We start from the raw sequence: 13,906 nt of genomic DNA on the forward strand, positions 1-13,906 counted from the left end.
TTTTCATTTAACAGTAAGGGACTCAGTCCCACGGTGAAGCTGAGGTTCAGAGAGGTAACATAACTTAGCCAGCAAGTAGGTGGAGAGAAGGGAGTAGAGGAAAAGGAGAGCTGGAAGGTTGGTGTGAGATGGGAGTGGGCTGAGGCACAGCTAAAACATTGAGATGTCAGTATGCAAAAGCATCCTAGTGAGGAATGTCTCCCAGCTCTCTGCTCCCTCCTTCCTCTCCCCAACCTCCAGTCTCCCTCCTACCTCTTCATTCCCCTCTCTGTCCGTTAGTCACTCCTTCTCTCGTCTCCCATTGCCCCTGCTCTCTCCCCTCAGTCTCCCCACCCCACCCCAGGCCTCAGCAGCCCTCCTGCACCTGTGCCCACCCTCTGCAACAGAGACAAGCAAGGACAAACCGAACGTTCCTTAAAATGGTGTTATGAAGACAAAATGAAAACTGGTCAGCTAAAACTGCACAGGAATCTACAAAAACTACTTTAAAGCCTATTCAAATTTTGCCTATAAAGAGGTCAAAGAAACAGTATATTCAGGAACCACACATTCTACCCCTTAGCTCTAGACTTGACCCCCTTGTTTACCAGCTGGAGTGGTGCCCTCTTGTGGCATCAGTGTCAAAATACAGTTCACTATTCACAAGACTGAAATGAAGAGCTCTTTGACTAGTTTTTAAGTTTTTGGGAGATATACATTATTTCAAAATTAACACAAAATCTGAGGCTTTGGTAATTTCTTCTCTTGCACTCTCTTAAATCCTCCTAATTCAAATATTCATAAAATGCACTGTTTTGGGGGGAGCTTGTTAAAAATTCAGATTCTAGGCCCCACCCAGGACAGTCTGGCTCTCCTGAGTATCAGCTAAACAGTGCCCCAGTCCCGTCTGCTTCTCAAGGGCCTGCAAAAATGTCTAATAACTGAAAAGAAATGTACCATCTCCAAAATTGGACCAAAAAGCTGCAAAATCAGAATGAATAACCCTACAAAAGGTAACACTGGCAGTAACTGCAATATAATTCTTATGTAACTATATGTAAACGTAATAAACATTTTAGAGAAAGAACAATATTAACTATTTTTAACAAAACTTAGATTTGTAAAATTTATAAACATCTTTTCAAAAATGTTACGGAAAATATATTGTTATTTGGCCTGTGGGCGCATTTTATTCATTTGGCATGAGACATAATGGAGCCTTCGAGGTTAGAATACCTGGCCTACGAACTCCAGGAAATGGCCCTGTCTTTGGAGCCAGAGATTCTGATCTAGAAACCCTGATGTAGGGCCCAGTAACTGGCCTTTTTAACCAGCCTCAGCCAATTCCTATCAGAAAGCCACAAACCACACTTGTGGAAACACTGCTGCGGCTAATGGGGAGCTATTGAGAAAACTTGAGCAGGAGAGAAGCATCATCGAGCTAAACTTCAGGGAAAGTAAGCAGGAGTATTATGTTTAAGATGTTTTGAAAAGGGGGTGGCCGACGGTCAGAACTTGAGAAACCAACCCCTGAGACTTTGTGAGATTTTGTGTGTAATGTACACGTGTGCATTTTCGTGGGAGACTGTCCACAGCATTTTATCAGATTATCCCACTACCCAAAACAGTTAAGAATCACTGGTCCATAGTTTCCTCCTGAGGCTTACAAAGCCCCTGGGATTAGCAAAGGTTATCCAGGCACATCATTACAAGCAGTAAATGCGTACTTCAATATCGATTTTTAAAATTAATAACTATTTAAAATATTTTTAAATATCTCTAAAACCGAATGTGAGTTGGGCAGCAGCCAGACTCCACGGCGCTCAGAAGCCCGTGCATGACTCACTCCACGGCGCTATCACCAGCCATCATCCAGCCAACGACCCAGCAATCCGGGTCGTTGCACAGTTTAAATTGTCTTTAATCTTAGTCCTTTATGGTTAATTTATATCCAGAATGGGCAATTGGTTAAAAACAGGAAGCACAGGGAACACAGAGGGTGAAAAATGTTAATATGGCAGTTAAAATACAAACACAGCAGCCACTGCGTATGTGTGTCAAGCCGCTGATTCTCCATTTCTGTGAAACAGCAGAGAGCAAGCACAAGTCAGCTCAGAGGATGTCACTTACCTGGTTCCATGGTCCACACAGAGACAGAACTAAGACTCTTGCTTCTCAGCATCACCTGGGAGCTTGTTAGACAGGCAAAACTTCAAGCCCCACCTCAGACCTACGAAATCAATCTTCATTTTAACCATCTTCATTTAACAAAATTTGAGAAGCACCAGTTTGGACCATAAAATTAGCACACCTCATATTGTGATCTGCAAGCTGGTTAAAAAAAGACAGCAACATTATGACTTCTAATTTTTTATAAGTGTGTTTTCCGTTACAGTTTCAGATCTGCATTGAAATGCACAAAAACAGGCAGTCAAAGTATGGAAAGCAACAGTTATGAGCTGAATAGGGACTGAGTACCATTGCACTAGCTGAGAGGTGCAGAAACCTGGCCCTCACGGGAATCAGCTGGGGAGTTCTTCAGTGGTACCAAGAGCTTCAGGCCAGAGCCACTGGGGGTGGCCCATGGGTGGTAGTGATCTACCCATTCACCCCCATGGAGCCCCACCAGACCTGCTCATCCGATTAAGAGGTCTCCAAGATGTCAAAAACCATGTTGAAGGAGAAAATACAGTGATGGCTGTTTGTAAAGATTTTTATTTATTTATTTATTTTCCCCCCAAAGCCCCAGTAGATAGTTGTATGTCATAGCTGCACATCCTTCTAGTTGGTGTATGTGGGATGTGGCCTCAGCAGGCCAGAGAAGCAGTGCGTCGGTGAGTGCCCAGGATCCGAACCCGGGCCACCAGCAGCGGAGCGCACGCACTCAACCGCTAAGCCACGGGGCCGGCCCATTTTTTTTTTTTTTTTTTTTATAATTTTATTTATTTATTTATTTTTTCCCCCAAAGCCCCGGTAGATAGTCGTATGTCGTAGTTGCACATCCTTCTAGTTGTTGTATGTGGGACGCGGCCTCAGCATGGCAGGAGAAGCGGTATGTCGGTGCGTGCCCGGGATCCGAACCCGGGCCACCAGCAGCGGAGCGCGTGCACTTAACCGCTAAGCCACGGGGCCGGCCCTTTTTTTTTTTTAAAGGAGTAGTTTTTTTTTTGTTTTTTTTATTTATGTATTTATTTTCCCCCCAAAGCCCCAGTAGATAGTTGTATGTCATAGCTGCACATCCTTCTAGTTGCTGTATGTGGGACGTGGCCTCAGCGTGGCCAGAGAAGCGGTGCGTCGGTGCGCGCCCGGGATCCGAACCCGGGCCGCCAGCAGCGGAGCGCACGCACCCAACCGCTAAGCCACGGGGCCGGCCCTGGCTGGGTTCTAATTTGGCTGTTCATTCATTGGGACCAAAGAGAGCCCACCTCTCTCACATACTGTTTGCAGTGTTGCATGTGAGTAGCCTGAAACTCTCTTGTATCACCCTCTGGGGAAAATAAGACAACAGTTACAACAAATGTAAGGGGATCCCAATGAACTTTAGTTTTTAAAAAAATACATAATGAAATTTAAATCTGCATTTTAATATAATTTGTTCTTGTAACCAAACATGATGCATTATCACTCTTTAATTTGTCTAAAGTCATGATTTTTCTTCTAATTAAATATAGCGTTTTGTCACTTTTCTAATGGAGAAGGTCAAAATTTATCTTTAAATGGTATGATTATTACAGATTATATTTTAAATTAAACTTTAGAGAAGAACCTATCTTAATTTACCAACCTCAAGTAAATTATCTTTTACTTAAAATGCCTGGTCGTATACCCGGCGTATGATGAAAACGGTCTAAAATTCCCAGGTTGGTCTTCTAGATTCTTGATAGGAAAGGGAAAGGATTATTGAGTCCAAAAAAGTTGAGGCTCACTGAGAGAGGTCTCAGCTGCTTTGCTGCTGGACAAAGGACAGAAGACATTCATGTGGGTGACTCTATGGACAGCTTGCCCAGGCTTACGACAGTTCCCAGTGGGCCCAGGTAACCCAGGGTTTCTCACCCTCAGCACTATTGATATTTGATCTTGATAACTATCAGATAGTTATCTGTCAGGGAGGAGGGGGACTGTCCTGTGTGTCATAGGATATTTAGCAGCATCTCTGACCTCTACCCACTAGAGGCCAATAGCACCTCTTCCCCCTCCCCAGACAACCAGAGTTATCTCCAGACTTTGCCAAATGCCCCTGGGGGATAAAACCACACCCCCCTTTTGAGAACCACTGATCTAACCCATCCTTTCACTGCCGCTCCACCAAATAGGACAACCCTGCTGATTTTTCTTTTTTTCTTTTTTTTTTTGTGAGAAAGATTAGCCCTGGGCTAACATCCATGCTCATCTTCCTCTACTTCATAGGTGGGACGCCTGCAACAGCATGGCTTGATAAGTGGTGCGTAGGTCCACGCCCAGGATGTAAACCCGAGAACCCCAGGCCGCTGAAGCGGAAGGCACGAAGCCAACCACTGCGTCACCGGGCTGGCCCCAAACCACCCTCTGCTAATTTTAAACTTCTCATAGCATGAACCATTCATTCATTCAGTAAACATTTATTCCACACCTAGTATGTGCCAGACCTGCTTTGAGGCACTGGGATACAGCGCTGAACAGAGATCCTTGCCCATGTGGAGTGTACATTCCAGTGGAGGAAGATGAACAAAATCAAACAAACATAAATAAATGATATACTTGTCCAGACGGTGATAAGTGCAATGGAGAAAAAGAGCAGAAAGAGTGCCTCTCCTGTCACACGCCGAGTGTGACCCCTTGCCTAAACGCAGGTGAAATAATGTAGGTATTTCTACAGTGGTTGGTTTAGCATCTGACTCCCCAACTAGAGAATAAACTCTATAAGAAAAAAATGTGGTTTGAACCCCACATCTGGCACCGTGCCTCCCAGTAAGTACTCCATAAATGTGAATGAATGAATGAACACAGCAAAGAGTTGGCAATGGGGTCTGGACTTGGAAGAGGAGTTGTCATCAGAAACAGCTTTAGGATCATGAACGCTGAAGGCATAACCAAAGTTGTGACACAGGGAGGGATCACCAAGGGAGAGGGAAGGAGAGTCCAGACATTGTAGGAACTCCTATATTTAGAGAGTAGAAGGAATGGGAGTTTCGAGCAGGTAGAGAGGTGCCTAGCAGGAGACCTTATCAGAGAAGCCCAGATGGCTGGTCCACAGTGCCAAATGCTGCAGGAAACAATTGTAGGAAACAAGGAGAAATCGAATACCATTGGGTTAGTGATCTTGAGAAGCGTCAGAAGACCCGACGGGAGCAGTGAGTGGGAGGTGAAGAGGCAGAGGCTTTGCATGCACCCTACTCTTCCTTAAAAAATATATTTTATTTGACTATGAAAAAAATACACACTCACTGAAAAGAAATTGGAAAACAACAAAAAGTAGGAAAAAAGAAAATAGAAATCACCATAATCCACTATGTGAGAATTTCTCTGTCCTTAACTGTCCTTTGAAAACACCGTGGGGTTTTTTTGGGGTTTTTTGTGCTGAGGAAGACTTGCCCTGAGCTAACATCTGTCGCCAATCTTCCTCTATTTTGTATGTGGGTTGCCACCACAGCATGGCCACCAATGAGGGATGTAGGTTCCCACCCAGGAACCAAACCTGGGCTGCCGAAGCAGAGCGAGCAGAACATAACCACTAGGCCGTGGGCTGGCCCCTGAAAACACCATTTTTAATGGCTGAATGATATTGCATCGTTAAATCCTCTTGCCCTGTACTTTTTATTAGAGGTAACTCTTTGACAACTCCTTCAATTTCTTCCATAATTTTGGACTATTTGAGTTTTCTTCTTGATTTTGGAAATGTATATTTTTCCAGAAAATTGTCCCCTTCATTGAGATGATCATGTTTATTAGCATAAAATTATGAATAGTATTTCTTATAATTTTAAAAAATCTCTATTTTTTAATTAAATCCTCTTTCTCATGTCTAACCAAATGTGATTTCTGTTTTTTGAATAATTAGACTTGCCAGATGTTTCTGTTTTATTTTCTGCTTTACTTCTGTTTTATTTCTGCTTTAAATTTCGAACACTCGGTGAGGAAGGAGGAGTTCTTACTTCTTAAGGTGATCTGTGTGTTGCCGCAGGCACTCACAACCTCTTTTTATATTTTTCATATTATATATAAATATATATTATATATTTTTTGTATTGTGAATTATGGACATTCAAAATAAAATTTTATAACGGCCTGCTGCTCAAAGTGTGGTTTGCAGACCAGCAGCATCAGGCTAACACGAAAGCTTGTTAGACATGCAGAATCTCAGGCCCCATCTGAGACCAATCCAATCAGGATCTGCCTCTTAACAGACCCCCAGGGGATTCTCACGCACCTTTAAAGTTGAGAAGCACTGTTATAAAACACACTAATAAAGCCTCACTCTACACACTACATTGAAATAACACGAACTCCCCCAAATTAAAAATTGTCAAGAATCATCACATTTAAGTCAATTAATTTTTGACAAGAGTGCCGAGACAATTCAAAGGGGAAGAATAGTCTTTTCAACAAACGGTCCTGAGACAACTGGATAGCCACATGCAAAAGAATGAAGTTGGATCTCAACTCCCCACCATATGAAAAATGAACTCGAAATGAATCATAGACCTAAAGATAAGAGCTAAAAATATAGAACTCTTAAGAGAAAATATAAGTCTGTCATGACCTTGGGTTAGGCAAAGCTTTCTTAGATATGACACCAAAAATGCAAGTGACAGAAAAAATAGATGAATCAGACTTCATCAAATTTTAAAATTTTTGTGCTTCAAAGGATACTGTCAAGAAAGTGAAAAGACAACTCACCAAATGGGAAAAAACGTTTACAAACCACATATCCGATAAGGAACTTAGAATAAATAAAGAACTCTTAGAAGTCAATAAAAAAAAAAAGACAACCCAGTTGGAAAATGGGCAGAAGATCTGAACCGACATTTTTCCAAAGAAGATATACAAATGGCCAATAAGCGCATGAAAAGATGCTCAACATCATCACCCATCAGGGAAATCCAAACCAAAACCACAGTGAGATACCACTTCACACCCACTAATGTGGCTATGGTCAAAAAGACAAAAAACAATTTTTGGTGGAGGATATGGAGAAACGGGAACCCTCATACCTTGCCTGTGGAGATGTAAAATGGTACGGCCTCTGAGCAAAACGGTCTGACACTTCCTCAAAAAGTTAAACATAGAGTTACCATGTGAAAAGGCCACGTATTGTATGATCCCATTTATATGAAATGTCCAGAATAGGCAAATCCATAGAGACAGAGAGCAGATTAGTGGTTGCCAGGGGAAAAGAGGAATGAGGAGTGACTGCAGATGGGTATGGGGTTTTCCTTTGGGGTGATGAAATTGCTTTGGGATTAGATAATGGTAATAGTTGTGCAACTTTGTGAATATACCGACAGCCACCAGATTGTATACTTTAAGAGAGTGAATGGTGTGATATGTGAACTATATCTCAATAAATAGGTTATATGTATTTTAAAAATTGCATCATTTCAAAGCCGGCTGGGTGGGCAAATTATGGGCAGGGCTTTTGCCCTTGCCACATGGCAGCACCACTTTGGCTGGTGAGCGGAAATGTCCTCTACCCTCTGCCAGGGATAGTTTGGAATTAGGTGGGTTTATAAATGTAGAACTTCAGGAAAGTCTGACAAAATGTGCTGCCCCTTCTCCCTTCCCTGAAATAGCTTTTCGCAATAGCCAAGTGAGGTCACAGTCAAAATCAGCCATCAAAACCTCCCCCCCATTTCTCTTTGCCCCCGCTGTCTGTCACTCCAACCAACCCCACTCACTGGCTCGATAGACAGAGTGAAGGAAAGAGACAGATTACCATGGAGGGAGCAGAAAAGCAGCAAGGAAAGACTTCGTTTAAGGCTTGTGGCGAGGCCGGCACAGTGGCGCAAGTGGTTAAGTGCACACGCTCCGCTGCGGCGGCCCGGGTTTCACCGGTTCAGATCCCAGGCGCGCACCGACGCACTGCTTGGCAAGCCATGCTGTGGCGGCGTCCCATATAAAGTGGAGGAAGATGGGCACGGATGTTAGCCCAGGGCCAGTCCTCCTCAGCAAAAAAAAGAGGAGGATTGGCAGATGTTAGCACAGGGCTGATCTCCTCACAAAAAAAAAAGGCTCGTGGAGTCAAACTGCCCCTGTTCCAGTCTCAGCTGTGCGGCTGATGAGCTGTGTCCTGGGAGAATCACTGGGTTGAGTGTGGGATTTGATCTTACCCTACTCACAAGCTGATAATTTATCCTATTACTGTTTCACCAATGCTGGCAGATCACACAAGATTCCAGGTCCGGGCCAGCCCCAGTGGCCTGGTGGTTAAAGTTCGGCGTGCTCCACGGAACCACACCACTTGTCCGTCAGTAGTCATGCTGTGGCAACAGCTCACATAAAAAAAGAGGAAGATTGGCAACAGATGTTAGCTCAGGGTGAATCTTCCTCAGCACCAAAAAAAAAGGAGACACAAGACTCCCAGGTCAGAGACAAAGTACTTTATTACATTTTTATTTTTTAAATTTTTGGTTGTCATGTGATCCCTTATTGAAATATTTTCCTTTGTCATTCTTAACTAGCTGGGCCTTCCGCAGTACCAGTGTTGATGGTATCTATGATGTCATGAGGGTGGCAGCAATCAATATTGCAGCCCACAGACTGGACAGTCTCCAGTATCTCTTTAACGGTTCCAAAGAGTTCTCTAGCTAAAGATCAGTGCCACATCTGTTGGGCAATGTTGATGATCTCATCAAAAGTGACATTTCCACCATGCTGAATGTTTTTCTGCTTCTTTCTGTCTCTTGGCGGTTCACTGAGGGCTTTGATGATCCGGGCAGAGGCAGAAGGTACCACCTCAGTCTGAGCCTGTCTGTTCTGAATGCTCAGTTTCACTGTCATCCTCAGACCCTTCCAATCACCAGTTGCCTTGGTGATATCATCACCAACCTTTTTGGGGGACAGACCCAGGGGGCCAATCTTGGGGGCCAGGGCAGATGTGGCACCGACTTCTCCACCAGTGTACCTCAAGTACCCGACTTTGATCTCATTGGGATCGAACTTAGGCGGCACAGTGGAGGCAGCTGGTGTCGGATGAACTCGGATTCGGGACAACCAAAGAAAGTTGCACCTTCACCTCCTCTGAGCCGAAAGCCGAAAGGGCAAAGAACTTGATTACTCACAACCCAGCTAGCAGCATGATTTCCATCAGTTCCCCTTGTCCCCAAGTTCCTTGGTGGTGACACAATATGGACCCACATGGATGCTACTCGGGCAGTAGTTGAGTGGCAGCTGAGGCACACTGAGCTTGCGAAATCTACTGCTTTTACACCCAGCAGTAGCAAGCCTGCTCTTCGTCCCCTAGGGAGACGTTACCTCATCCCTCAAGGTTACTCACTGACCTGAGTAAACACAATCCTGAGAAATGGCCCAGGTAAAGGGTGGTCATGACCTTGCATTCCTGGCATACTCAGCAAGAACAATCAGGGATGCTCATGGTGGACTGCTTCATGGCTTCTCCCAATGATCACCGACCTCTCTGTGCCTGAGTTTCCTCGGCTGTAGACCAGGGGCAATAGGGTTACCCTCCTCACAGGGTTGTGGTGAGGATTAGAAGACATAATGCATGTAACGTGCTTAGCGTGGGGGCCTGGCCACAGAAGTGCTCTCTAAATCTTAATCACCATTATTCTGGGACGAGGGAGGTGAAAACGTGTTACAAACGTCCGAAGGCTTGCATGGAGGCGAGCTTCAAGGTCCAGGGGGATGGAGAAGGCTTCCCTGCCTACTTCCCCTCCCAACCATCCGTGGCACCTTAAGCTCATACCATACTGTCTCCCCTCCAAGAGAAAAGGAATGAAGACCCTAGTGATCAACGTTGCGTCCCCAGAGTCAGCACAGTGCCTGACGCAAAATGGGCACTTAGAAAATTTTTCATTGACTAAATAGATGAATGAATGAATGAAAAAGTGAAGGCACAAGGTTTCTAAGCAAGCAGGAGGGTCTGGGATGAAGGGCCCTGGTGGAGGGGCTGACCTTGAACAGGGCTCGGTACCCTCCAGTGATGGTGGAAAGGAGAAAAGGATGGAAAGTGGACTGAGACAACTGTGGTCACGGTGGGGAGAAAGGGGCTGACGTCAGATGGCCTTAGGAGGGAAGGGGAGATAATTCACAAGGTTGCCAGGCAACAACCAGCTGCAGAACATTAATCTGCAATTGAATCAACCTGCCATTTTCAGGAACTATCCTGTTTGCAGGGAGAAGGAGACAGGAGCTGAGAAAGGGGTGATGGCGTCCTCTGCCAGGAACTGGGGACCAGCCTGGCAGGCTCTGAAGCAGGACAAGGGCAGCAATCTAGGTGCATCGCACACACCTGAAACGACAAACTGTGAAGCCAGGCTGGGGAGGGAGGAACGTGAGACCTGGAAGGGCAGGTGGGTTATGGGGACTCAGGCAGGGGGAGGAGCTGGAGGTCACAGCAAAGGTAGATTCAGCTGGAGCTTCTGGAGAGAGAGTGGGACAGGAGGCGCTGGGTGAGGAGAGGCAGCAGTTCAGGGAGTCCAAGAAGACAGACCAGGTTCACAGCTCAGCTCTCTCACCTCCCACCTGGGAGGCCTGGGGCAAGCATCTTACCCTGGCTGACCCTCACTTCCTCGTCTCTAAAATGCACCTGAGTGAAGACTGCTCTCACCTAGGTGCTTTTAGAATTATTTTCCCATTTCAAACCACTATCAGATATTGCTAAACAAAATATTTTCCAACGTTTCATGATAAAAATGTTCAAACACACAAAGTTGAATTTTAATGTGAACACTCATATGCCCACCACCTAGGTTCTATAATTTATATTTTATTGTTCTCAATCTCATATCTATCCATCTGCCCATCTTATTTTTCATGCATTTCAAAATAAATGCACAGGGGCCGGCCCCATGGAGTAGCAGTTAAGTGCATGCACTCTGCTGCTGGCGGCCCAGGTTCGGACCCCGGGCGCACACCGACTCACCACTTGTCAGGCCATGCTGTGGCGGCGTCCCACATAATGTGGAGGAAGATGGGCACGGATGTTAGCTCAGGACCAGCCTTCCTCAGCAAAAAAAAAAGAGGAGGATTGGTGTGGATAGCTCAGGGCTGATCTTCCTCACAAATAAATAAATAAATAAATAAATAAATAAATAAATAAATGCACAGGACACTTTGCCCTAAACAGTTCATTAACTAGAGTTCAATATTTGTTACACTTCTTTCTTTTTCAATGAAATTTACATACAATGGAATGCACAATCCTAAGTGTGAATTCAACGAGTTTTGACAAAATTGTGCATTCAATGGGTTTTGACAGTCTGCAAACAGGGTTCTGGGCTTGATTTTGAGTATCAAGTGAGCTAATATGCCCTGTGAGGGTCCATTCAACAATGGACCAGTGTTATTGTCAAGATATGGGAGGCAACACCGTCCCCAGGGTGGAGGCCAGGATGTGACCCAGGGCTGTGGGAAGCAGAAGGTGGGTAGATGTGAGGAGCTAGTGTGAGGCCTGCATGGGGTGGGGGGGCATTAACCTGTAGGGAAAGCCTCCAGGGACTATTGCACTATTGCAGGGAAGAGTAGAGAGGAAAATAACTAAGGAAAGGGGGAGAATATTCTGGAAGTCAGCTGGACGCAGCAGGATGGATGACGTGCGGGTAAGTCTGTGGTAGCGGAAATACCAATGATAATAGCAGACGCTTTTTACTTAGAACTTACTATGTGTCAGAGACCAAGCAAATGCTGCCGGCGTCTCATTTAACCCTCACCAGGACCCTCTCAGTAAGTACCAGTATCATCCTCAAGCCTGTGACTTGCCTTAGATGGCACACAGTTAGGAAGCGCCAAAGCTGGGATCCGAGCCCTGATTGCAAAGCCTCCTTGCCTTGCCCTGCGCACAGACTCCAGCTGACGTCTGGGTCTCCACCCAGCTTCTGATTCGAGAGGACTGGGGTGCAACCTGGGCATGGGGGTGGGGGTTAGAGCTCCCCAGGTGACCCTAATGTGAAGCGTGGGTTGAGAGCCACTGCTGAAAAGGCGCAGGTGGGCATCACATGAGACGTGAGAGAGGAGGACGGGGGAGAGAAGGCCGAGGCTGGAGTGGGGGCGCCCTCTGCTCTCTCTGGGCCCCTGAGGCGGGTGGGCAGCCTCTCCAGCTCAGCCTGAGAGCTCACCTTCCCACTCGGGCAGCAGGTGAGGCCAGAAGTCGTGGACCCACATCCCCCTCCCCAGCCCCCTGCCCTGGGACAGACCGTGGACAGACGCCCACTTTGCCTGAGCACCTCCCAGGTATCACTGTTGCCCCAGCACCTTCACACCCTCAAGGCCCCGTTGCCTGGGGCAGGTGACTGAGTCGTCATCCGCCTCTCCCTTTTCCGCTATCAATAACCAATTAGGAAGCCGAGGCACTGCCTCCTGACAGCAACAGCGTGTGCAGCTCATCAGTAGTGATGTTTCCCAAGGCCGGCTGGCAGGCGGGAGTGTGTTCAGGCGTGCAGTTGCCTCTGGGGAGTCTCCTCCCAGGGAACATTCTCCCCTTGACATCATATATTTTGTACCCCCTCACCCCAAATCTAAACTCCAGCAAAGAGATGAAAGGGCCGATCATATCCACCTCTTAACCCCCCGGGCCTCATCCAGACCCTGGCTTACAGCAGGTGCTCAACACGTGGAAGGAAAATGGAACAGACGCATGGCCAAATACCTCACCGAACATCTCCCTTAACTGTCTGTGAAAAATCCCCGGGAAACTCACGCAAGGCCGTTCTTACTGACAGAAACCTTCAAAAGGCTGGAACCCCATGTATTCGTTTTCTGTTGTGTTGTAACAAATCACCACAAACTTAAAGCTTAAAACAACACAAATTCCTTCTCTCACAGCTCTGTAGGTCAGAAGGCCAGGTACAGCATGGCTCACTGGGCCAAAATCAAGGTGTCACCAGGCTGTGTTCCTTTCTGAAGATCCTGGGAAAGAATCATATAGAAGCTCACCCACATTGTTGGCCAAATTCAGTTCTGTGTGGTCATGGGACCTCAGCCCAGGGCCCCACTCAGCTCCTCAAGTCCACCTGCATTCCTCAGCCTGTTGCCTTCCCCGTCCCGTCTTCAAACCAGCAAGGGCAGGTCGAGTCCTCCTCGTTCTTCAAATCTCTGATTCACCTTTCAGCCATGTCATTTCTGCCTGTAGCTGAAGAACATTCTCTGCTTGTAAGTGCCGGCTGATTAAAGTGGGCCCACTCAGATAATCCAGGATAAGCTCCCTATTTTAAAGTCTGCAACCTTAATTACATCTGCAAAGTCCATTTTGCCAGGTAATGTCACATATCCACAAGTTCCAGAGATTAGGGCAAGTTCATCTTTGGGGGACTATTATTCAACCCACCATACCCCTCCTGGGAGGAGGAGGACCCAGAAGTAGGAGAACAGAGACTTGAGTTTCAGGCCCAGCTCTCCTTCTTGGTCGTGTGAACACAGGACAGGAATTGTGTCGCCTATCTGAGCTTCAGTTTCTTCCTCTGTAGGATGCGGACACACCAGAACTTACACCCTAGGCTCACGGAAAAGAGCAGTTGCATTCACGCATGCCAAGGGTTTATGGGTGCCTGGCACACAGCGTTGTCATCGTGAAGATGGGCAGGGTCCACAGGGTGGGGAGGAGGCTGGGCCCCAGGGGCTGGGATCTGATCTCCAACTTGGTAGACACAGAAACTGGATTTTCTGGTCACCCAGCTAGTCAAAATATTGGAGCCAGGGTTCCACCCTGGCCTTACCAGTTCCAAAACCCTCTGCACACCAGTCGGTGCCGGCCTCTGAGAGGGCCAGCCTCCAC

General features: G+C 46.4%; 1 pseudogene; it reads right to left on the bottom strand.

Moving 5' to 3' along the window:
* Nucleotides 1–8,628: 8,628 nt before the first annotated feature.
* LOC101406820 (large ribosomal subunit protein uL11 pseudogene) lies at nt 8,629–9,434 on the bottom strand (annotated as a pseudogene).
* Nucleotides 9,435–13,906: the final 4,472 nt, after the last annotated feature.

The sequence above is a fragment of the Ceratotherium simum genome, chromosome 16, assembly GCF_057802395.1.
Source record: "Ceratotherium simum simum isolate JZ-2026a chromosome 16, ASM5780239v1, whole genome shotgun sequence".
Classification (NCBI taxonomy): domain Eukaryota; kingdom Metazoa; phylum Chordata; class Mammalia; order Perissodactyla; family Rhinocerotidae; genus Ceratotherium; species Ceratotherium simum.